The following is a 25,220-nucleotide window of genomic DNA, read 5'->3' on the forward strand; positions in this document are numbered from 1 at the left end:
ATTTAGCGCGATTTGTTCAGGTCAAGTCACTAGGAGCGCCACCATCGAATTGTCTCCCATTTTAGCAAGGCGAAATCCGTAAGTGTCGTGTATTGTCTGTACTGTATTTGATATCGGCAACCATTGCCGAGGTACCGTAGTAATTTTTCTTTTGTTTAATGGAGTTCATTTCTATGTCCTTGTGCATTTTAGATTATTATTTGAATTATTTAAATATTATTTATGTGCATACGAGCCACGCTGCGTCAGCGGCTCTAGCGGTGAGCTTTTCGCTTTGTTGTCTTGTCCGGCTCCATGGCTAAGTGGTTAGTGTGCTGGCCTTTGGTCACAGGGGTCCTCGGTTCGTTTCCCGGCATGGTCCGGAATTGTAACCATAATTCTTAATTACGCCGACACTGGGGCTGGGTGTATGTGTCGCCTTTCATCTTTTCATCCTCATCACGACGCGCAGGTCGCCTACGGGAGTCAAATAAAAAGACCTGCATCTGGCGAGCCAAACTTGTCCTCGGACACTGCCGGCACTAAAAGCCGTACACCATTTCATTCATTTTTTCACTTGTCTTGTGTTTTACCCATATTTGAAGGCACTGTTGTGTTTTCATCTGTGTTCTCTCATCTTTTTCACGCCTGTTTTCTCGCTTAACATGTTCTCTATCCTTGTACCCTGCAGAAACATCTTAATGATGTTCAACTATATTGAAAGAAAAGGGGCTTCTTTAAACACTTGACAGTTTATGAAGATGTGCAGACTGTCCTTTTCCTTCCACATTTTCTTCCTATTTCTATCTTGTCTCACTCTAGGCTATCATAGTGTGAAGAGGTCCTTTTCTTGGTTGTATCTTTCTATGTATAACTCGATAATGTACTCAATTTTGGTGCAGAGCAATGATTTCTTCACCTTAATTTTTACAATACAGATCGTAGCAATGGAAGGTGGCCAAGTCCAAACTCAAGGAACCCTGGTCCAGATAGAAACTATCGACTGTGAAGTATTGCAGACTTGGCTGAACATGACCCGTGAAGAGCTGGAGGAGAAACAGGGAGCAAGAGGGCACACGGCCAGAGAACTGTGGAGACTACTGCGACTCATGTAGTGATTTGGTGTGCAGATGAAACGGCACAGTCTGACTCACGAGTCTTGGCAAGCTGACGGTGGTAAGTAAAATATATTGCAGTTTAAAATAAAGAAATAAATATGCTATCTGGATTAAAACCACTTGTATATATTTAACAAAGCCGAGCTTTCCACCAAATTACATTGGCCTTCATTAGGGCATGCCTCCGACAGTGAGCAAAGAGATTCTTTGAAGGAATATGGAAGTCACGACCATACTATCCACATTGAACCACGAAAACTTACGTTCATTAATTAATATATTGCACGTTGTTTTTTCAGCTGCAGAGTATCCATTGCAGAACTTTATGAACGACCTGTATTAAATTTTATCTTCATCTTGACCTGTTTCCAGTATTGACCAGGTCTATTTGGAACATAAGCCTCTCCACCACCTTCTTTTCTGTCTGTCCCCATTCAGGGCATAACTATAGAGTTTGTCCTGCAATGTTAGTAACACTGGCGCATGCAAAGTGAGTGTTCTTTAACACTTAGGTTTCCACTAGTAGCACTGAAGTAAGAATAGCACTGCTGCCAACTGTTCGTTTTGTATGGCTGACTTTTCATTTTTGTTTTTTCCTTACCGTGCGCACAGTATGTGCCACGGCGATAGCAAAAAGCCTCTCGAAAGGGATGTGGCCCGGAAGGGGCCACTGTTCTCATGACAGATTGGCCAAGATGTGCAAAAATATGTTACAGCTACTAAATGACCTTTTTTCTTTCTCGCCGTAAGCCCCGAGATTAACGGAGGAATTGAGAAAGTGTAAGGTTATGGTCCGATGCCATGACACTTTCAAACTTTGCGGGCCTCATCATAATCTTCGATATCTCGGCCAATGCTCGTGATCCTTGGCAGTAGCAATGGATAATGGCGCCTGGACCGTTACTTCAGGTTATGAAAGTAAATATACTACTAGGGGCAGGCAGGTTGGTCTCTGGCAGGCGTAATGAACACATCACTTATACTAACATATTAAGTTAGAAATACAGTGTGTGCCCCACTGGGATTATACCACATTCGGTTCTCTTCTAACTTTTTCTGTTGAAGTCCTTAAAGCTTTGCAGCTATCTGTCTCTTGGCTTTACCTTAGGTCTCCTTCCTTTCATTCTCATATCAAACATCCCTCTCAGCCATCTTTCCTCTTTCATTCTCCACTCGTGACCATATCAATAATCTTGATCTTTCTATTCAGCTGTTATGGGTTCCTCGTTGAATCTTGCCATTCCAGTCCTACACCTAAGTTTCTTCATCTTGCAGGCCGTTATCCTACTTTTATTTATTTTCTCCATTATCCAGTCTCTGTTGCATAAGTCAGCATGGAAACGTGTGTGTATCTATGTACGCGTACTCCTTCGTCCTGTGTCCTTATATGGGGTCAAGGATGAGGAGAGATGAAATTATATGGCTTGCTTTTACAGCAGTAATGTTTGCAGATGATCTGATGATAATGGCAGGTAGAGAGGAAGAAATATGAAAATTCTGTGTGAATGGGAAGTAGTAGTCTCCACGGTATGAAATTCTAAGGCAAAGCATTTTACCTTCCCCATTCCTTCAAGCAAAACAATTAACGCGATTAGTGCTACGCCCGCCTATGGACGCGCTGACGCGGCTGGTCCACCGTCTATAGATAGTGCGCGAGAATTTTTTTTAATTTCCCGGTTCACTTTTGATTGCTGATTCGATCTCTGGCATGTTGTGCCATCTGTTTGGCATTATGTAGAATTAATTGATCATGGCTTATAGCGGGGTTGGACACAACGAGGCTCGCGAGCCGCTTACGGCTCTTGATTAATAAATTTCATGATGTTCCGTATTGATATCTATAGTATGTCATAGAAAGAAAGAGATCCACCTTATCAATACTAAATGTAATGTTGTTATTTAAAACAGGACCGGTTTCGACTTATTACAAGTCATCTTCAGCTGTCATTTACATACACATTAGAATACATAATCAAACAGTTGTACTTACAAATAAACATGTCATGTTTGATAGACATTAGGTAATATGTCTAGAAGTGAAATTCTGCTTCTTACATCTAGGTTTAAAGGATCAAGAATATTAAAAAGATATCTATCTTTAACACATTAAAAAATTAAAAAATTACAACATATGATAAAATTTGTTGTTTACACCTGACCTTGAATATAGCATTATCGTTCAAGTTTTACTAATAATAGTTCTTTAAAAGGACTTTTTTATTGCATTGTTTTTAGTCGACTAAATATGCTTAAATGTAGCTGCATGTGCTTATACAGATACTTCTTATTAGGCTTAGACTTTGTCAAATGAGTAATGTGAATTCAAAGATGAAATTACAATAACAAAGTGAAGTGCGTTTGAATTAATAGTGATCTAGGTAATTGTAACCTCTGTTGAATAATAGTATATAATTGCAGGAGTTATTCAACAGAGGTTACAATTACCTAGATCACTATTAATTCAAACGCACTTCACTTTGTTATTGTAATTTCATCTTTGAATTCACATTACTCATTTGACAAAGTCTAAGCCTAATAAGAAGTATCTGTATAAGCACATGCAGCTACATTTAAGCATATTTAGTCGACTAAAAACAATGCAATAAAAAAGTCCTTTTAAAGAACTATTATTAGTAAAACTTGAACGATAATGCTATGTTCAAGGTCAGGTGTAAACAACAAATTTTATCATGTGTTGTAATTTTTTAATTTTTTAATGTGTTAAAGATAGATATCTTTTTAATATTCTTGATCCTTTAAACCTAGATGTAAGAAGCAGAATTTAACTTCTAGACATATTACCTAATGTCTATCAAACACGACATGTTTATTTGTAAGTACAACTGTTTGATTATGTATTCTAATGTGTATGTAAATGACAGCTGAAGATGACTTGTAATAAGTCGAAACCGGTCCTGTTTTAAATAACAACATTACATTTAGTATTGATAAGGTGGATCTCTTTCTTTCTATGACATACGGCTCTTGAGTCAGTCTTGTGCGGCTCTTTGACACCAACCTTACAGTAAAATTAAATGATAAAGTTAATGGAATCTAACGACATCTCGCGGCCGGCGGCAGTCAGTAGCAGCGATGTGCGGCTTAACGTTATTAGCGCTGTACATCAGTGGTAAGATATGGGAGGTGAAGATAGTTCCGGCGCCTTCTGTTAGATAGTGCTTTGCGCGGCAGAGTGTGTCAGTGAGTCAGTGTCATGAGGTGAAGCCAGTCGCGTTCACGTATAGGCAGTAGTGAGTGCCAATACTTTTCTGTGTGCAGTTGTTGCGTGCAGTTTGAGTACAGTTGTGGCCTGGTGTCCGAACAGCTGCGATGCTGTCTAAGAAGTGTAAATTTGAAGACGAGAATCGAGCTTTTAATACCGAATGCAAGGAAGAATTCGTTTTTGTAGAAAGAAAGGGTAAGCCAATGTGTCTTTTCTGTCAAATAACTTTGTCACAGTTCAAGACCAGTAATCTAAAACGCCATCATTACACTAACCACGGCGGTTTCAACAAAGATTTTCCTGTTGGCTCGCAGTTAAGGAAAACCAAACTGAAATCACTAAAGGAAGAACTTCATGGTCAGAGTAGGGTTATGTAAATTTTTACCAAGGAAGCAGATTTGACAACCGAAGCTGGCTTCATCTTGGTTTTTAATATTGCAAAAACAAAAAAACTTACAAAGAAGGTTAGTTGATTAATACTAGAACCGCCGGAATATGTTGTATGCCTGGAACCGCTGATGCGGTCATTTCGATTGCTATTGAAATTATATTATTTTCGTTCTCGATACACATGGTTACTCTTTATTATCGTTTTACCTCTGTTTCTGTGCATTTATGAGTTTTAATATTTAATTATCAATAAAATTACTCATTACACTATCATCAGAAACATGCCACTTGGAATATGGAGTAAGTCCTGGATATTTTTTCAAGGGTGTATGGCAAGCAATCCAACCAAGTGTCATCTTCCCAGTCTGCTACAGTCCACTCCCTGATGGCATCAGTACCTAATAGCGCATTATCTGGCCAAGGGAGGCTTTTACCTTGGTTGTTGCGTCTCCTGTTAAACCATGATTTACGGGTTACTGTTTCTACGTCTGTAATAGAATAATTAAAAACTTGTCAGTTCTCAGCCTATGCAAGGCATCATTATAATCTGAATACGGCATAAATAAAGGAATTGCATCAAACTTGTTATGCTGATGGTTATATTAATACGAGGGGCGTACTCTATTGTTTAACACTTTATTTTTTGTACGTCCGGGTATGGTTCACATTTCACCTTTGAAGGTGGTGACGTGTAACTAGAGTCTTGTTCCACCATTTGATAGCAGCACACGAACAGAGGCCAATGAATGCACTCATCATAGCCATTTCATAACAATACTGTCAGCATAGGAGCAGACAAAATGGAAAGAAACCGTCAGGGACAGCGCTATACGACTTGGTTCCTATGGAATGAAGGTGTGACCACTGCAGAAATTCACCGGCCCTTGGTGGCAGCCTGTGGAGAACATGCGCCGTCACGGAAGATTGTTTACAACTGGGTGGACGGTTGGAAAACAGGGCGCACATCGGTGGACAAGAGAACCAGTTCTGGAAGGAATGTGACAGTTTCAACACCAGCCAACATTGCCCAAGTCAAACAGGCCATCCAAGGAAAAATATGCATCACATTTACGGAAATGGAGGCAGCTACGGGAATTAGCCGATGGTGTCATCCACCTGGATGCCTAGAATCTTGTCTGCAAATGAAAAGCTGTTACATGTGGAAGTGTGCAGAGGAGTTTTGCAACGCCATGATCAAGATCCATCCGACTTCATGGCTAGGCTTGCGACTGGTGATGAGACATGGAAGCTCAGGGGCACTCCACCGCCAAAGAAGTAATGTTCGGGAATATGAAGGAACCTCTACGTGGTCGCTGTTTTGCAGATTTTGCAGAACTGGACACAGATGTCTAGGCATGGGTACGCAGCAGTCCGAAAGAATGGTTTCAGGAAGGTCTCGAGAGACTGACACATCGATGACAAAAGTGCATACAGTTACAAGGAGATTATGTTGATTAGGTAGACGTAAGAACTGATGTGTAATGTATTTCGTTTGGGTAGAAAACAAAGTGTAAAACAATATAGTATGCACTTCGTACTAATATCAACTTACCTTCAGCCTGAACAATACGGTTTTTATCGTCATATGAATCATTGCTTTCCGAGTTATCACTTGACTGGTCGTAAGCTTCGTATGCATTTTCTCTTTTTAGGTCCTTTATATCTGGACCACATTTTACATCAGACATATCTTTAGGAATGTCATGCAATAGACTCAGCAACTGATGGTTTAGGGGACATGTTTACTGTACTGTGACAAGCTGACGAACTGACAAAAGCTGACGAATGATAACACTACCGGAGAAGCAGCGGAAATAATGCTCGTACAATTTGTAATATATCCCAGTTCCATTGTTGTGGTTTTGTACATTACCGCTGTTGATAGGATAATTATAAGTAGATGATTATATCTCAACGAGAGGTATGTGTTACAATACATTTTATTATGATAATACCGCGGTCAAAATGACCACGCCGGCGGTAGTAGGTATAGTCGTTACTAACACCCCATCTATTGATTAAAAATTAATTACGCGCGGCTGTGAGCTTGCATCCGGGAGATAGTAGGTTTGAAACCCACTATCGGCAGCCCTGAAAATGGTTTTCCGTGGTTTCCCATTTTCACACCAGGCAAATGCTGGGGCTGTACCTTAATTAAGGCCACGGCCGCTTCCTTCCAACTCCTAGGCCTTTCCTATCCCATCGTCGCCATAAGACCTATCTGTGTCGGTGCGACGTAAAGCCCATAGCAAGAAAAATAAAAAATTATATATAATATGGATTTTCCTGGGCACTAATCAGGATGTCACTGCAGCTCAATATCCAACAATAAAAACTGTAGTAAAAATTGAGTTTGGAAAATATGTAGCGGTCATTTTGACCGCTCTGGCGGTTCTAGTGTTAAGGACATGGAGCAAGTTAATTCTGTTTTAGAACCCAAAATAAGAAACTGCTGAAAATGATCAACGAAATGCCCGCTGCTAGACACAATAGAGAGGAGAGTTTCTGTTATAGTGCGGATATTTAAAATAATTTACAAAAATGTATAAGCGAGTGCTCAGCAGTAAGTCTGGCTCTCGACGAGTCTACTGATATCAAAGATAAACCACAACCAGCCATATTTGTGAGGTATGTGTCAAAGAACTTGGAGGTGGTGAAAGAACTTCCGGACCTGGCTACTTTGAAGGATAAAACTCGTGGTTGTGACATTGTGGATGGTGTTTTACATAAAAACTCGGTGTCAGCATTGCTATCGATGGTTCACCATCTATGAATGGCACGAAACAAGGGCTTATTGGGCTTTTAAATGCTGAAACATCATTTCCTGATTTCCTACCTGTACATTGTATTATTCACAGATAACTTTTAGCAGCAAAACATTTTCAGTACCTGCACATTATGCAGGTAGTTCTAAAAATTGTGAGCTGTATTCGCCAAAGTGTCAAAACACACCGACAGTTGAAATATTTTATAGAAGATATGAACAATGATGAGCTCCCTGATGATGTGTCTTGGCACTGATTAAAAAGATGGCTATCAGTAAGCAATGTTCTTGACAGATTTTTTGAATTACTTGATCCAATCAAACAGTTTATGGAAAGAAAATCATTCCCTGAACTTTATGACCCCCAGTGGTTGTTAGATTTGGCTTTTTCACAGATGTGGTCCAGCATTTAAAAACACTAAACATATCCTTACAAGGCAGAGAAAAACTTTTCTGAATTGGCCCAGACTGTATTTAGCTTTCATAGCAAGTTTATGCTTTTTGGGGAAGACCTTCAGACTAAAACATTTTCTCACTTCAAATGTTTGATGAAAATTACTGAAAGCCTTCCTGATGTTCAGGTGGAAACTGAAGATTACATGAGTAAAATGTCTGGCCTTGCTGAAGAAATCAGTGGCAGATTTAATGATTTGAGATCACTTAAACCTTCATTTTCATTCCTGGAACATCCTTTTTCTGTTGATATTGTGAGCGATGGCTGTCCTGTTTCATCACCAATAACAAATGATACAGCAGCTGTAGAGTTCGAGCTGCTAGAACTGCAAGAGAAGAAAGGACTAAAAGGACTCAAACGAAGTGGCATTTCTACCATAGAATTTTGGAAGAATGTTCCAGAAGAAAAATGCCACTAACAGAAGTGTGACAAGAGACTAATCTCAAACTTTTGGACCACTTACGTGTGTGAATCACTGTACTCAACGCTTAAATCTAAATATTGATCTGAACTAACTGATGAACATTTAAGTGAACTTGTGCAAACTGCGCTTACCAATTATCAGCCATATTTCAAAAAACGAACAGAAAAATGAACACTCAAAGCATTTTTCAAAAGTAAAATCTCATTCCTTGATGTGTATCTGAAAAATAATGTGTGTAGTGTTGAAAATAAATGTTCCTTCATCTGTCGTAAAATGAAAAGCGTGTCTTCTAAAGAATTTTCTAAACATGCTCCCAATTTTTGTCTCCTAATTTTGTGGCTCGCAGAAGTAAGGTTAGTGGCCACCCCTGGCTTATAGCTTCAGAGAGTAACTTGGAGAGCTTTTGGTAAATGTCTGTGGAGTTCATCTGTGAAGGAAACAAGCATGGCGGAACAAGGTAGTTTCTTCACAATGTTATTTCGGATCGAAGAATCTTTCACTTATAAACCACAGCCGAAAGTGATGCTGAAGATGATGACTTTAATGAATTGTAAAGTGACACAGGGAGTGCTGAAAATATCGTAAACCAGGTGAGATGATCTGCTATATAAGAGCTCACTCCACGCAGCAGTCTGTGAAAGCCGGTGTTGGTGCTGACTGTATGTCATCTTTTGAAGTGTTTTACACAAAGAAAACCTTCTGAAGGTATCAAATGTTGAACAGACTACTTGTACTGTGAAACTTCTACTACCTGAGAAATGTATACAATTTATGGTAATTATATTTCTGTATTAGTCTTCCCTATACGTTTAGTAGTTGTCATGACCATGATTATCACAAGTTTACATTTTAACAAATTCAACGTAAAATGTAAACTTATGTACTTGTAACGAGTTGCATGTGTTAGTTGCTTACAAATTTTAGGAAATCATTTTATTTTTGGTGCTTCATTTTGTATAACGATGATGTACGCGTGGACACAGTGTAATTTTGTTTTCTCTCGAATAATATTGAACATAAGTGTAGGATCCTCAATGCGAACCATGTGACCTTAGCAGGGTGGGGAGACTTGTGCGTCCCAATGAAGCAGATAGCTGAGCCACAGGTGCAACCATATCGGATGGTTATCTGTTGAGAGACCAGACTAACGAATGTTTCATCGAAAGGGGGGTAGCAGCCTTTCACAAGTTACAAGGGCGGCAGTCTATATGATTGACTGATAAGGCCTTGTAATAATACCCAACACGGCTTAGCTATGTTGATACAGCTGAAAGCATCTGGAAACTACAGCCATAACTATCACTCAAGGACATGCAGCTCTCTCTGTATGAAGGATTTACTGATGATGGCCTACTCCCAGGTAAAATATTCCGGAGGTAAAATAGTCCCCTGTTTTGATCTCCGGGTGGAAACTACACGAGAGGGGGCGATCACCATGTAGATAGTTACTAACATTTTTTTGAGTCAGAGCGTGGAATGATAGAAGTTTGAATAATTGTGGTAGGTTAGAGAATCTACAAGGAAAGATGGATAGATTAAAGTTAGATGTAGTTGGTATAAGTGAAGTACACTAGCAGGAAGAGCAGGATTTTTAGTCAGGAGACTACAGAATTATCACCACAAAATCAAACAGGGGACATGCAGGAGTTGGTTTAATAATAGGACAGCAGGTAAGCTACTATGATCAGCATAGTGAAAGGATTATTGTTGTAAAGATACACACCAAACCAATGCCCACTACAATAGTGCAGGTTTATGTGCCTTAGTTGAGCGGATGATGAAGAAATTGAAAGAATATATGAAGAGATAGAAGATTTAATACAATATGTAAAAGGTAACGAAAATCTAATTGTGATTGGAGACTGGAATGCAGTGGTAGGCCAAGGAAAAGAAGGTAATGCAGTAGGAGAATTCGGATTAAGGCAAAGGAACGGAAGAGGAAGTCGGCTGGTTGAATTCTGCACTAATCACAAATTAGTTGTGATAATACTTGGTTCAAACACCACAAACGACGGCTATACAGATGGACGAGACCTGGAGACACTGGAAGGTATCAAATAGACTTCATTATGTTTCACAGTAGCTGTCAGGTTCTTCTCTTCAAGTTCAGAATTCGTCTTCCTCCACACAGTCACTCGTCTGACCTGAAGAGGGTAAATTTACTCTCGTCAGTAAAAACGACTGTCTTCCAATCCTCATAGCTGTCATTTCTGTGCTCTTTAGCGTACGCAAGTCTCTTCTTTCTGTTAGCCTTACTGATGTAGGGCTTTCTAATGGCACTTCTGCCGGCATATCCTCTTTCGCGTAGCACATTTCGGATTGTTCCAGATGACACTTGCACTCCTACATCTTGTTGTAACGCAGCTGCTATCTTCGGAGCACTTAGGTGAGGATTTTGGGCCACTTTACGCACAATTTGCCGTTTGTCTTGTACTGATAACTTTGAGGGACGGCCACTTCTTTGTCTATTTTCTATTGTCTTTGTTTGTACCTGTACACAATATTTTTAACAGTTGTAACAGTACTTCCAATAATTTCACTTACTCTTGAAAGATTTACCTTCCTGCAATAGTCGCACTACAATCCTCTTTTCTTCCACGGCTGTTTCTTTCATTTTCCTTCCCATTGCAAGCTGAACACAGAAACAGTGCTGAATATTACCTTCCATCGTGTCAGCACAGACACAATGAGCCAGTTGCAGCAGACAGCACGATATCACGATGATATTGTGTACTAGACCAATACTTGTTTGGCGTGTAATGACGCACGCCGTTGTATTACTGGTCCTTTTGCAAACAGCGTGAATATCCTTGACTCTATATTCAACCTACTGATGTATTTGACTGTCTTACATATCTGCATATGTATAATTCCATTATATGCACCATTATTTGTACCATAGAGTTCCGTTCATACCACGGCTGTGGGCAGACCAATACTTTTTTGAGCCACTGTATATATATTTTTCTTGGGAACCTCCGTGGCTCAGGTGGCAGCGTGCCTCCTCTCACCTCTGGCTTCCCTGGTTTAAATCCCGGTCACACTGTGTGTGATTGGTGCTGGACAGAGCGGAGGCAGGACAGGTTTTTCTCCGGGTACTCCCGTTTTCCCTGTCGTCTTTCACTCCAGCAACACACTCCAATTTCATTTCATTAATCATTCATTAATCATTGCCCTAGGAGTGCGACACACTTCAGCAGCTGGCACAATTGCCATCCTCGCCGCTAGAAGGGGGTTTCATTAATTCCATTCCACGGCCATAAACCACGGCTGACGAGAAAGACATGCCGTAGCGCGCACGTCACACTTTGAACGTCGCGTGACTTTGACGGTCTGCCTAGACCTACAGAATACATCCCAAGGTGAGGTGCTATATTAGGGTGGTAAATAGAATGGGCCGATTACAGAAACGATGTTTAGACGATGTCTACGGTTAAACAATGCCTAAGTATGGCTGCCGCATTGCAGAAATGTTATTTATCACTTAGACACTGTCTAAAACCGATGTTTAACTGGCCATGTTTAAACACTGCCGAGAGCACTGCTTAACCTCAAATGAGAGGACTGAATCACAATCGGAGGTTATGTATCATGCAACATGTAATTTGTATTATGTTGAGACGATTCCGGGAAGAAAGGTTAGTCCGACAGCTTCTCTGTGGGTCAGCTGCTGCAAAATCCCAGCAATTCATTTGAAATGTACGAGGAGGTAGAGCTTAAAATAAGATTTCGCTTTTCAAGAAGCTTGTTTCTTGTGACTGACAAAGGGACAGTCCGGTAACTGTAAACTTGAATAGAATTCTTGGCAACTGATACATTGCATTATACATGGCATAATTTCCATGGAATTATAGGTCACTTTGACTACATACGTCAGAATTACTTGTCCCGATCGTCAGAGGGCTGTCACATACATCAACTGGGAGGGATTCACTTATATTTACTGCCAAGTAAGCACACATAATAGTGAAAACTAAAAAGTAGGTTGCATTCGTAGTGGTAATTTGGATAAGTTTTCGGGAACTATGAGATAGGTAAATGCAAGTGGTGGTGATTATTGTTGGGTAAGAAGCGGATGGGGAATGGTCTGTTTACCATACAATAGTATGCTGCTCTTTAATAGGATTGGGGATGGAGAGAATAATTTTGGATTGTAATAACCATTTTTATACCTGCCAACTTAAAAAAAAATAGGAAGAATCTTGAATTCTTGGATTTCATCACGTATATTGCACCACGGTCTCGATGAAAAAAAGGACAAGATAAAAGGCATACATATTTACAGTTAATATCCGACTTGGCCATTAAATTTAAAATCTTAAACTAAGAAAATACTAGCAGTTTCCTGCTGACTCCGCCCGCAATGTACAAAGTATGGTGTTGTTCGTTATGATCCTCACGGATGTATTTGGAAAGTTTCGAGTTAATGAAATAAAGCACGATCTGTTGTGGTAATAGAATGTAATATTATGCCAACAAAACACTTGAAAATACATCACACAAAGAAATTGAAAAACGTTCCTTGGAACAACACTACGCGCCGAACCGTTAAAATGTCCTTCATAGATCTTCATCATGGAGACAAATGTACTCGCAACTTTTCTCAGAATCAACCAATTTGAATAGTTAAGAGCTGAAATGAAAGAGCTTGATCCATGAGTTTTTTTAGGCAAAACGAACTCCGTGCCTCAATTAGAACCAAATATATGATTGCTTCAAAGACACGAAAAATTGAAAATCAAAAAATTTGAGGAAGACAGAAGTTAAGTGATTTATAGTACCTGATGACAAATCTGTGCATGAATACCTTTCAGTTTAAAAAAATGAAGGAAATCGACCGGATAGAACGGCCGGGCTAACTGACGTTATATATTAATTTTTTGTATGAAAACTAGATAAAAATGGTTATAAGAAAATGTACCTAATCATTCTCATTTATGACACACACATACAGATAACAATCACACCAACATATGGAGTGAAATGCATAATACTTTCTCTTATTAGACTAAAATGAACGGAAATTCAATTTTATAGGTATCTCTGAACACTTGGCGATAACGGTTTTGTTTTGTGGCCATAATGTGAAGAGAAAATACCAGACACGGTCACTGCACAACTCCCTGCAATACATTCAAGCCATTAAAATTATGAACTAAGAATGAACATAAATACACTGAAATACGCAAAACTACCACCTACAAAACAGATCAATATGTCTCCTAGATTATTACAACTTCGACAGGGTGAAAAGCACAGAACAAGAACAAACACGTTGCCTACAACTCCAGTGAATCTATGCATAGATTGATGTTAACAGCGTACAAACCATACAGTAACACTCATTTTTTCGTCCCGATTACTTAATGGAGTCGGTGGCCTCTCTCGCTTGTAGGACGATTGCCGTCCCGAATTCCCAGGTGTAAGAAACACACTGCTATAGTGAGAGAGAAACATGATACACGAAGGCGACGGTCTATACACTCGCCAAATAAAGCATCAAATAAATACGCTTGAAAATTAGGATGCGTAAATTACAAAAGCACATAAGAATTTATACCAGCGGAAGAGTATTGACTGTACAGGAGGTTATATTGTAAAAAAATAGGAAGAAGTATAATTAAATTGGAAAATCAGAAGGAAAGTTAAAATACGAAAAGTTTCCGGGTAAATAGGAAAGGTTGGCAGGTATGCATTTTAGTTGGTTTTCTAAAGATATGATAAGATAGCCAGTTGGGATGTCTAGTAATACTTAAATCTAAATAATTAAGATTTTATTGGGATTCAGATTCCAGTGTAAAATTAATGTGCGGATCTAGGGTGTTAAAAACTGGATAGGGTATAGGCTGCATTTCCAAGGCCTTTAATATAGCCAGAAAATCATCCACATAGTGAGCCCAGTAGCAGATCTTACTGAATAGGGTTTGGTTTAAGATCTTTGTGTATTCTAAATCATCAAGAACCGAGCTCGATAGCTGCAGTCGCTTAAGTGCGGCCAGTATCCAGTATTCGGGAGATAGTAGGTTCGAACCCCACTGTCGGCAGCCCTGAAAATGGTTTTCGTGGTTTCCCATTTTCACACCAGGCAAATGCTGGGGCTGTACCTTAAGGCCACGGCGGCTTCCTTCCCACTCCTGGCCCTTTCCTGTCCCATCGTCGCCATAAGACCTATCTGTGTCGGTGCGACGTAAAGCAACTAGCAAATATATATATATATAAATAGATTTCTGCCTATAGCTCTGAGGCTGGTGATCCCATGCCCAAACCATTATGTTGGTAAATTAGATTACTAGAACTGAAATAGTAATTATTTAGAACCAATTTCAGAATAAACATACATTCTTGAATTTCTTGTATGGATAATTTACTATACTTTCTTAGATTATTGTATATTATATCTGTGGTTTCTTTTATAGGGATACTTGGTTACATGTTTTTAATATTGAAAGAGTGGATTGGATGGTTGGGATGAACTTCAAAATTTTTCAGACTGTCAACTAATTCTAATGTGTTTTTAATGGGTTTGTTGGCTAGAAACCTGTAATTTTTCTTGAAAAACTGTTGTATGTACTGTGAGGTTTTATTTAAAGGGCTCCGTCTCATGAGGATGTCAGCTTTGTGGATCTTGGATTTTGCCCTAACTTTAGGGAGTCCTGGGTTCCTATTGATTAGTTCAGGGGTTTCTTTGTCATTTAAGAGGAAAGCTAATGGTATTGAATAGCTGGACCCTTCTCTACTCTTTGATAGTGGTCAATTGTGAACAGGGACCATAATGAAATTCATAACTTATGATAGATGAAGTTTCTCAGGACCTTCTGTCCAGACCACAAATTTATCAACATACCTCCACCAAATCATAGGTTTGATGGGGGCTGAAGCAGTAGCCTCCTCCTCAAAATGCTCCATAAAAATTAGTTACTACGGGCGAAAGTGGACTTCCGTCTGTTCGAAAAAAAAATTCCCCACCCTGGTGGGGTAAGGTGAGCCTCATAGAGGGTGGAGTCTTCTGTCAGAGCAGGAGCCTTGATATTGTTAAACTACCGTCTCCACATATAATTAAAATTTCTCCGTTTGTATCACGGGAATGTAGGTACATAAGTCTTATTTCTGATCTTTCATTTGGATAAAAAATAAGGGAATATTAGGGGCCAGTGACAAATGTTAGGCCCATTAAACAACAAGCATTGGGGAATATTAGTTCTGCGTGACTGTGGGAGTGGCGACCCCATTGCACTAGAAGCCTATATATGGTTCATTCATTACATCCCTGACCCGGTCAAAGACTAGAAAACAGGTTGTAGTTTTGTTTTCCCTTTCAGTTCTGTGTGAATACTGCACATAACATATGCACTGCGAGTTCAACCCCCATCAGCATGGGGGTAAGAGGGGTATTCACTAATTTACATTGTTATTGCTGACATGGTAGTAATTGTTCAGTTGTCGAGGATGGTGACTGTTATTGTGAAACATTGATATAAAGAATATATACTAGCTATATTACCCGGCGCTTCCCGACCACTTCCCCTGAAAACTCTGGATTCATCAATAATATACAGTACGTTGTTTTCGATTCGTCCCCTTCGCTAGGGGTGTCTTACCCCACATAAATTTTTTTCCACGTGGTATAGTAAGCCGTGTACAGCAAGTGTAGTTGACAGCTATGCAGGAATATAACACATACATCCATAAACTCGGACATTTTTGGACATTCTTTTTCACCCTTTCTCAACCTCCATTCCGGCTGGGGCTGAACTATGACTTAAACACAGTTATGGCAGTCCTGCCCCCTGATAGTAAGCCATATGTTTACAATGTTAGGTGAGGGCTATGCTGGAACATAGACACATTCATCTGTAATCTCGGTTATTTTGTATACGTTCTTTTTCACCATTCTCACGCCATGTCGATGCGGTTGACCTTGGACTTAAACTACACCTGGAGTAACACTATTCATCTCAGCAACCCCCAAAACTATGGATTCTACTTTAATAATGGTAGTTTTCTATTACTTTTATACTTCACACCCAATCTTGGCCATTTTGGACTTTTTTCACCCCTCTCACCCCCATGCTGATGGGGGTTGAACTCGGAGTCGAACGACATGCAGTGTGTCACTGTTCATCTCATTGATCCCAGAACCTATAGATTCAACACTATTTTTGATTATTTCTTTATGCCAGTGTCTCTAACTCCACCCAGCTGACGTTGCCATGATTACGGCTGGCAATTTCTTCATCCGATTCCTACAGTGGGATCGTGTGGTGCCAATATCTATAACTGTTGGTTTTAGGCCCTTAAAACATGGTTTTCGGGACCCATAGGGCCTTACCGAGTTTTGTTCTCTGCATTGTGAGGCTTAAAATGAGCTTTCTCGTCCTTGTGTGATGAATTCTATATTTAGCCTATATTAGCCTATGTTAATAAGCCAAAGGGCATAAATCTAGGGAATGGAGAGGGATATTAACATTTCTTGTAGATGGGGTTACCGGGGGTCATAAAAAATAAGTGTACAGAATTTGGTTCAGATTGGTATAACGGTATGGATTTGCATAAGGAACAGACAGACAGATAGTCAATGGGTATATCTGCTTTTCAACAGATAAGGCTGTATCAACAGACAAAGCCGTATCCATTGGGAATTAAAAGGGTTCAACCTCCCCTCCCCCACTCAAATGAAGTTGAAAAATATATACAACACAACTTATACAGGTTTTTAAAAATTCAACCCATTATCTCTTATGAAATCAACAACTTGGAAAATAAAACAATTGAATTCAATGTATAAAACTGTGCAGCCTTTAAATGTTTCTCTATGAACATAGTTAACAAAATTTTCCATTATTTCAGAGTAAATTTGTTAAGATGTGTTCCTTTCATTTTAGAAATAGATTTTACACTCGAGACGAATGGTTTGTTTGGACTTTTTATTAGCATCGTATACATACAGAAAACTGATATTTGAATGGTTTTATGTTTATATGAACAAACTATGGAATGTGACACAAATGTTATCAAGCCACTATGAGTTTCTCGAAAATGTCAGATATAAAAGATATTAACATAACAATTATAGTGAAGAAAAGGTTTCCTCCCTTTTTTAAACAAATTGCAAAATGATTTGCCTCGCGCTGCACGCTTGCGTGTGCTGTCTACTACGTCACGGTTATCTCAATCCGTTGATTTTTAAATGGTACTGCTCAAATCTGTTTCATAACTGAAACTAGTGTTTTTATTTGCTGCTGGTGATGATTATAAAAGTAAGTTCAACTCTGCATCGTCCGCCTTCGTAGCGTACCTGTTAGCTGCCGTCATCAGAGGCACCGATTTTGATTCCCGATACTGCCAGAGATTTATGAATTGCGAGGTTAAAATGGCACAAGCAGCTCCCCTCCATTGGGGGTGTGTGAAAAAGCTGCACCGCATCGGGACGAGCACACGAGTTTTGTCCGGCTCCATGGCTACATGTTTAGCATGCTAGCCTTTGATTGAAGGAGTTTCGGGTTCTATTCCCGGCAGGGTTGGGGATTGCGTTCGGAGGCTGGGTGTTTGTACAGTCTTCAGCATTAAGTAGGGCGCAATCCTGAGATGCGCAGGTCTCCTACAGGGTGTCATCTCCTGCACTAGGCCTCTCCGAAGGCCACAATCAGCCTCTATTAACACTGATCAGAGTGAATGTAGAAGATCGAAGACATAAACAAGAGTCTTACAAACTTTCTAACGTGGGTCAGAGTTCACTACGGGTGGCTGGGTAGGCAAGAGGAAAGTGAGGAGACTGTTAGCTCCTTGAGCTAATGCTGTGGCTATGCTCAATAGCGATGGGCGAATGATACTCAAGTTCGAGCAGGCTCCAGCCGGGCCAATGCGCTACGTAGGCTCGATACGGTACCGAACCTGTTCGAACTGTCTGGCGACTAGCGCTGTTAACGGAGCGGTTGTTTACGGAGCGGAGGCTCCGGGCGCTTTCAATCGTTTGCCTCCGGAGAACCTCCGATTGAATTGCAAGCGCGTAGTTTGAACTTGGCGCGGGAGAAATGAACGAGCATTTGTACAGGAATTTATAACTTGTCGCTATTAATGTGAAAAACTACGCCCCTCCGTTAATACTTCAGTTATTTGGCGATATTACAAATAGGCCTAGCATTCTTACGTACAGACATAATAATTATGTAACAGAACCTCCGATTGAATGACAAGCGCGTAGTGTGAACTTGGTACGGGAGAAATGGAAGAGCATTTTCTCAGGAATTTAAAACTTGTCGCTACTACTGTGCGAAACTAGGCCCCTCGGTTAATACCTTAACTATTTATCGATATTACACATAGCATTCTTACGTACAAACATAATTATGTATTTTCTTAAATACAAACATGTTATAATTTAGGCCTTGTTCGTGACTGTAAATTACTTCGTTATGAAATAATTAATACTATTATCATTGCATGCCGGGCTGAGTGGCTCGGACGTTTGAGGCATTGGCTTTCTGACCCCAACTTCGCAGGTTCGATTCTGGCTCAGTCCGGTGATATTTGAAGATGCTCAAATTCGTCTGCCTCGTGTTGGTAGATTTAATTACACGTAAAAGAACTCCTGCGTAACCAAATTCTGGCATCACGGCGTCCCCGAAAACCTTATAAGTAGTTAGTGGGACGTAAAGCCAATATTATTATTATTATTATTATTATTATTATTATTTTTATTATTATTTTTTATTATTATTATTATTATTATTACTAGCTGATGTACCCGTGCTTCGCTACGGGATTCTCAGAAAGACTGACTTGGTGGTTTTCCTAACTGAATTCAACATAGGTCATTACAAAAACGTCAGTAGGAATGTAGCGATTGAAAGCAATGTTACCATATAAAATACTCGATCAAATGAAAAACCGCACACTTTCTCACTTTCAACGAACAGTACTACGGTGCCGATCTAAGAGTCCAAAGTTCCAGAACTGGAATAACCAGGTCGCAGACTGCCGTGACCACTCCTGTCATTATTTCGTTAAATATGCACACTACTCATTCCAATCAGTGGCTCAGAGTAGGGATTTTATAGCTCGAATACAATGATGAACCAGTGTGTTACGTATCAGATATATCAGAAAATGTATGAACCAGAGGAATGGCATGCTAAAGAAGAAAGTTATCTTACACCCCAGCTACTTCCCACCAATATACAGGCAGGCTGTTACAGTCGGTACGACCAAGCGAGTTGGCCGTGTGGTTAGGGGCGCGCAGCTGTGAGATTGCATCCGGGAGATAGTGGATTCGAACCCCATTGCCGGCAACCCTGAAGATGGTATTCGGGAGATGATGGGTTCGAGCCCCACTGTCGGCAGCCCTGACGATGGTTCTCCGTGGTTTCCCATTTTCACTCCAGGCAAATGCCGGGACTGTACCTTAATTAAAGCCACGGCCGCTTCCTTCCACTTCCTAGACCTTTCCTATCCCATCGTCGCATAAGACCTATCTGTGTCGGTGCGACATAAAACAACTAGCAAAGAAAAAAAAAACATTGAATGACAAGCGCGTAGTGTGAACTTCATACGGGAGGAATGAACGAGCATTTTCATAGGAATTTATGACGTCGCTGTTTTTGCGCGAAACTACACTCCTTCTTTAACTTTTTTTAATGCTATTTGTTCGGGGCGTCGACCTATGAAGATCCTTTGCCCCTATTTGCACCATATATGAGGAAATCTGCGTGTATTATGTAAATGGCGGTAGGGTAAAATGTTGAATGCGAGGAAAGGAACGTTAAGGATGACACAAACACCCAGTCCCCAGGCCAGGGTATTAATAATCTACAATTAAAAACTGACCTGGCCGGGAATCGAACCCGGGGCCGCCGGGTAACAGGCGGACGCTTTGCCACCTACACCGCAAGACCAGTGGTTAGGAGTTATTTGTGCCATGTTTTACAGAGCAGCATTTACAGATTTGAACCGCTTGAACTCCTCCCTCCGCTCGTAAATAATCATCCCTTATTTCTGCCACGTCTTTCACGTGTTTTACATATGTCCAGAAATTAAAAACGAATTCAAATTTAACTTGAAATTACTGTATTCTAGCGCCAATATAATGGGAATATTTCCATAATAATGATCGAACCACTGTGTAAGTTCTGCACAGGTAGGGCCTGTACTTTTCTGAGGAACAACTGAACCTATTTAGATATATTGTTTGTTGTATCTACAGGGTTTATACCTACAGGTATATGGGGTATGTATTATATGTGGATATAATTGCATTTTCTTGATAACAAATGAGAGGATGCATTAATTATTCTGAATGACTATACGTTCTTTGTTAAGGGGTATTGTATGGAATATCGGTGATATAGATCAATTTTTGTTTATGTAGGTAACGATTTTTATAGGGCGCCTACATTCATGGACGTAAGTTTGAAATTACAGCCCACTAAGTCCTTACACTCGGAGCTACTGTTGCGAATAGAGCTGGGAACGGAGCAGTTGCTCCTATGATTGCAATCGGTAGTGCGAGTGAGCGCTCCCTCCGGTATTCTCCGGTAGTAAACTGTTGCTGGGAAACCAATCGGTGCTTCGACACGCGAGCGGAGGACGGAGCAATAGTACTGGATGTGTGCCTCGCTTGCCGTTCCATCCGTGGTGCGCAACGGATGTGCTAGCGACATAGTAAATACTGCTTTATAAGTATGACGAAGGAGAATATAGGAAATATATACATTCTCATTTATCGTTAGTGTTTCATTTGTCGATTGCTTTTGTAAAAATTTGCTTTACGTCATGCCGTCTTATGACGACGATGTGATAGGAACGGCTAAGGAGAGTAATTTCTAGGCGTGAAAATGGAAAACGACGTAAAACCATCTTCAGAGCTGCCGACAGTGGGGTTCGAACCCACTTTCATCCGGAAGATAGTGGGATAGAATCCCACTGTCTGCAGCCTCGAAAATGGTTTTCCGTGGTTTCCCACTTCTCCTCCAGGAAAATGCCGGGATGGTACCTAACTGAAGGCCACGGCCGCTTCGTTCCCACTCCCAAACCTTCCCTATCCCATCGTCGCCATAAGACTTATCTGTGTCGGTGCGACATAAAACAAAACCCAAAGTCTCACGCTCCAGGACACTGTCCTTGAGGCGGTATAGGTGGGATCCCTCTCTGCGTCCGAGGGAACACCCAACCCTGGAGGGTAAATTGATGGAAGGATTATTATTATTATTATTATTATTATTATTATTATTATTATTATTATTGTACTCCCATAACCACTTCTGTGGTTTTCTGTGACGTTAAGGTGCCGACATTTTGTCCCACAGGAGTTCTTTCATGTGCCGGTACAGTAGCGGCGATTAGAGGGGGGGCCAGAGGGGACAGTCGCCCCCCTACTTTGTGGAGAAAACTTTGCATTTGTATTCCATTTTAGCTGGATGAAACAAGGTATTACAGGAATTATTAAAACAAGCAATTTGTACAAGCCCTGTTGTCTTATCAGCTACTTATTTGCTTTAATTAATAACGAAATTATTAGCGGAAATACGCAACAAAGTCGTTCACGCGGTTAACCGATTTGTATAGCGTCACAGAGAGTACTGTAGTGGACACTTTGTATGTGCTGTGAGGAAGGGTACGCGTGCATTCGTTAGTCTGGCAGTCTATTTAGTGTCAGTTTTTTTTTAGTTTGTAGTCAAATACTAAATTATTTTAATTATATAATCACGCCGTACGTCTATTTAATTGTAATACATGTGTAATATTGTTCCTCTCGTGAAAGTTTTATTGTATAGTATTGAATCAAAATCTTAAATATTATCAACACAGGTAAGTTGGTAGGCTGAGAATCTTTACCTCTCTGTCGAAATTCCATTTAGTAGCTTTTTTTTTTTCAGTTTTAATGTATAACGTATATACCCCCCCCCCGCTATATCCCACAAACTGGGGTACTTTGTTGTCTTTACATCCCCCCCCCCCTACTTCTAATTCCCAATCGCCGCTACTGCCGGTACACCTGACCACATTCAGGTACCGCCGAGCAAAGTCGGAATTGAAACCGCAAGCTTGAGCTCCGAAGGCCAGCGCTCTACCGTCTGAACTACTCAGCCCGGTACAGCATATAACCAGTTTCAATCAGTTCGTACTCTAAAAGTCATACGCCATTTCAATTTTTACTTAAGTGCCGAGAGTGTCTGAGGACAAGTTCGGCTCACTAGATGCAGGTCCTTTGATTTGACGTCTTTAGGCGATCTGCGCGTTGTGATGAGGATGAAATGATTATGAAGACGACACATACACCCAGTTCCAGCGCCAGCGAAATTAGCCAATTAAGGTCAAAATTCCCGAACCTGCCGGGAATCGAACCCGGGACCCCTGTGACCAAAGGCCAGCACGCTAACCATTTAGCCATTGAGCCGGATGTACTGTTCCGTAATAAATGAGCTACGAGTATAATTAATGTAAGAACATCGTATATAATACATGTTTACATGCAATGGAATATAATTACCACTTAAACTATTTTACTACCAGTATTAATAATATTGTTAACGTCTTTGCAACAGTATAATATATGCCAATATTCAATCTACAGTATTCTATCCACCTGCACCTATTGCAAACTGAACGTCAGCAGATCAAAATCTGTTATTCATAACGTAACAAATAATGCGGCGATCTTGAAACGACTACATCATTTGAATGACAAACGTAGGGGAACACATGCATCTGTGGAATTAGTACTGAAATCTAAATTGTAATTCCTCCTAAGATCACCGTTGCAACATTGCCCACATCAAAGCATTTGAATTTTCCGCCAGTGAATTCAATCGGAGGACTACCGGAGGTCTCCGGAGGAGCGCTGTAATGGTATTATCCGATTCAATCAACAGGAGGTCCGCCTCCTCTTCACAGCGCTACTGGCGACCCCACACACAAACTATGTGGAGCGCTGACGGACCAGTCGTCGTATTAGACTACTACACTCGGTATATTTGTGTGTGTGTGGGGGGTGGTGAACACAACGTTCTCTGTGAAAGGAAAGAGCATTTGCTTAATAGTCTGTCTGGTAGTACGAACAACAGATGGGTAAAAGCAGTTTTATAGTAAGGTATTCATTTCGTTAACATTTAACTTTGCATTTTACATTTTGTCTTCAGAAATGCTTAGCTTTATAACTTTGTCGTGTTTTGCAGGCTTAATGTTGTTAATCATTACTTTCAAGTACCGATAGTTAACATGATTTTCGTATGTCACGAGTTATTTTCTCATTAATAATTATTAATAATATAATATACGAACTTGTTATTACTTGAGACAGAGCAGACAATGACCGGTAGAAAAAGGTCATTGGCTTGGACTACTTTGAAAAGCTTCCAGACAAACGAGTAAAATGCACACAGTGTGATTAAATATTAAAAAACGATAGTAAAAATACATCGACAATGATGAGGCACTTAAAAACTCATAATGTTCGTCCTTCATCGAATGAAACCATTCCAAATGAGGGGGAGACATCTCCACCTAAGACGACGTCGATATATGCAGGTAAAATATCCTTAGGCCCCTTTTTATTTTTCATGAATAGCACAGTGGACGGCCGCTCGCATTAGAATGGTAAGGGTCTACGAAGTTACTCTATTGTTGAGGCATACAGTTTATACCGATTTTACGTGCATAAGCATTAAGTTATGAAAGCATCAATTTATTCATTGATTTGCAATTAGTCCGCCTCTTGGTGTAGCGGTTAGTGTGATTAGCTGCCACCCCCGGAGGCCCGGGTTCGATTCCTGACTCTGCCACGAAATTTGAAGAGTGGTACGAGGCAGTAGCGTAGCCAGGATTTCAGTTTGGGGAGGGGGGGCATTCATCCGGAGTTTTTTTGATAGGTGTCCAAACTGTCAGAATTTAGGTGGTGTAGAATACCTAAAAAGGAAATCAGTGTCCTTGGATCCAGTAAGAGTGGAGGATTCGTGCGGATTACGGAAGCTAATTGTAATCTTCTTCTTATTATTATTCTTCATCTTCCCCGATTTTCCCACACCTGTGGTTTCGTGGGTACGAACTGTGTCGCACATGTGGATTTGGCCCTGTTTTACGGCCGGATGTCCTTCCCGACGCCAACCCTATATGGAGAGATGTAATCACGGTTGTCTTTTTTTGGTGGTTGGTAGAGTAGTATGTTGACTGAATATGAAGTGGAAAATTTTGGGACAAACACCCAGTCCCCGAGCCAGAAGAATTAATCAAACGCGATTAAAATCCCCGACCCGGCCGGGAATCGAACCCGGGACCCTCTGAACCGAAGGCCTCAACACTGATCATTCAGCCAATGAGTTGGACTCCGGAAGCTAATATTAATATACCGGTACATTATATATAAAATGCTTAATAAAAGTACATTCGTTAAAACTCCTGGGGTGTCTGGACTCCTTGGACGACCCCCCCCCCCCCCCCAGGGTACCTCTGTTACACCCATCCAACATAACAGCAGCATTTCATATATTCCGAGTACAAGTGAAATGAATGCAAGAATAAACAGTTTGAATAAACATGCAATATTCTGGCTTAGAATAAATGCGGTAATGTTATTATAATAATGATCATGTGATAAGCAATAAAGAAGTGACATTTTATACAAATAATACGGCAAAGAAAAAAAAACACGCGCGCGCGTCGAATACAGGTTTCTCGCCCTTCTTGTCCATGGCTAGATGATGAAGCCAAGAGAATGATGGCCCACCATGACTCGTTATTTCAACATTATAAACAAACCCTAGATGACACAGACTTCGAATCTTACCACATCTTAAAAAATCGCACAAAGCAGTTAATCAGAAATTTTAAAAAATGTATATATCTCCGGAATTTAGTTAACAACTTACATTTTAATC

General features: G+C 40.3%; 1 long non-coding RNA gene across 3 annotated transcripts in view; it reads left to right on the forward strand.

The window, feature by feature from the left end:
- Positions 1–25,220, forward strand: part of LOC136886038 (uncharacterized) — a 145,726-nt gene that overhangs the window by 90,168 nt on the left and 30,338 nt on the right. For all 3 annotated transcript variants that reach the window (XR_011019077.1, XR_010861679.2, XR_010861678.2), the window contains exon 2: positions 918–1,155. This is a non-coding gene — a long non-coding RNA (uncharacterized lncRNA). The remainder of the gene's footprint in view (positions 1–917; positions 1,156–25,220) is intronic.

Source organism: Anabrus simplex, chromosome X, assembly GCF_040414725.1.
Source record: "Anabrus simplex isolate iqAnaSimp1 chromosome X, ASM4041472v1, whole genome shotgun sequence".
NCBI lineage: Eukaryota > Metazoa > Arthropoda > Insecta > Orthoptera > Tettigoniidae > Anabrus > Anabrus simplex.